This window comes from Schistocerca nitens, chromosome 2 (genome assembly GCF_023898315.1).
Source record: "Schistocerca nitens isolate TAMUIC-IGC-003100 chromosome 2, iqSchNite1.1, whole genome shotgun sequence".
In the NCBI taxonomy this organism is placed as follows: domain Eukaryota; kingdom Metazoa; phylum Arthropoda; class Insecta; order Orthoptera; family Acrididae; genus Schistocerca; species Schistocerca nitens.
In genome coordinates, this window is record NC_064615.1 from 409,766,994 (window position 1) to 409,768,687 (window position 1,694).

Below are 1,694 nucleotides of genomic sequence, written 5' to 3' on the forward strand. Positions count from 1 at the left end.
CAGACTGTTATCCTGCTGGAAGATGTCATTGCCATAGAAGGAGATTTCAAGCATGAAGTGATGCAGATTGTCCCCAGTAATGTTAACGTAGTTCTCTGCTATCATGATGCCTTCGATTACCAACACAGGTCCCGTGGAAGCCCAACTCCACGACATAGTTCTGCCCTCACCGGCCGCATCTGTGGTGCAGTGCATGTTTCGTTGAGCCATACGTCTGGGTGACGGCGTGTAAGGACCCAACCTTCGACCTGGTGTAACAAAAAATGCTATTCATTCGCTAGGTGACACGTTTCTATTGGTCCACGGTGAAAACTCAGTGATGCTGTGCCCACTACAATCATAACTGACGATGTCGTTGGGTCAACACAGGAACAAGTAGGAGTCGTGTTATGTGGAACTCCATGTTCAACAATGGTCTTGGAACGATGTGCTCCGAAACACTTCTGCCTGCACCAGCATTCTATGCTGTCGTCAGGTGTGCCACAGATCGCTGCCTATCTTGCATTACACAGTGGCGGGATACGCCGACTTCTACTTTTTGTGATGAGACGTGATCGTCTAATACCATGCGGTCTACTCGTTATTTCACCATCCTTCAACCTCTTTCTATATACTTATATGGATATGGTGTCTGTTCTTTCGGACATGTCCCAAAGAACAGACACCATTCCATATAAAAAATGGCTCTGAGCACTATGGGACTCAACTGCTGAGGTCATTCGTCCCCTAGAACTTAGAACTAGTTAAACCTAACTATCCTAAGGACATCACAAACATCCATGCCCGAGGCAGGATTCGAACCTGCGAGCGTAGCGGTCTTGCGGTTCCAGACTGCAGCGCCTTTAACCGCACGGCCACTTCGGCCGGCCATTCCATATAAGTATGTAGATCTGGCAATTCCAGCCATGACCTCCTACTTCTGTGCGGATGCACACATATTCCCCGAACTCTTACGGGACTCGATAAGAATGTCTTCCACGAGTAATGAGTGTGTTGGGGTGGGACACTACGAATGTAGTGTGTGGACATACAAGGTGAGAATGTGGGTGTCACGAGAGGCGTGCGCGAGATAGTCCCTGCAGTCGCGCTGTCCTCTGTGCCCTCGGTGGCTCAGATGGATAGAGCGTCTGCCATATAAGCAGGAGATCCCGGCTTCGAGTCCCGGTCGGGGCACACATTTTCATCCGTGCCCGTTGATATATATCAACGCCCGTCAGCAGCTGAAGGTATTAATATAATTCTAATTTCTTTCTATAGGTGCTCACGACAGGAGTACGTCAACAGGCGACCAGCTTCGCCGTTTCTGAGATTCTCGTTTCCAGTCGCAGCGCCACAACAACGAGCCCCTTTGTCAAAACCGCTTACGGCCCGTATCTTCGCTATAACGACTGCCCATTCGTATCTCTTCCACTTACATTCCTTCCGTACTGCGTCACGCGCCCGCAACAGAACCAGGAGGCATTCAATCTCGCGGTGGGCAGTGATCATAATGTTTTGGCTCGTACTGCATATGGGCAGCTTTATATTTTCCAAAGTATTGCGTGTAAAAATATCACTAATGCGTGAATAGAACCGTAAATACATCGAGTTTGCATTGTCCCCTCCAGATGGCGTTACGAGTACGGTCCCTTGACAAAAAGGCGGCAAAGCAACAAAAGAGTGTTTTTGCGTTGGAATACGTATATGTGTTAGAA

At 48.7% G+C, this 1,694-nt stretch overlaps 1 non-coding gene across 1 annotated transcript; it reads left to right on the forward strand.

The window, feature by feature from the left end:
* Nucleotides 1-1,098: 1,098 nt before the first annotated feature.
* Trnai-uau (transfer RNA isoleucine (anticodon UAU)) lies at nucleotides 1,099-1,173 on the forward strand. The gene has a single exon. It is a non-coding gene; the product is annotated as a tRNA-Ile (tRNA).
* The last annotated feature ends 521 nt before the right edge of the window (nucleotides 1,174-1,694 follow it).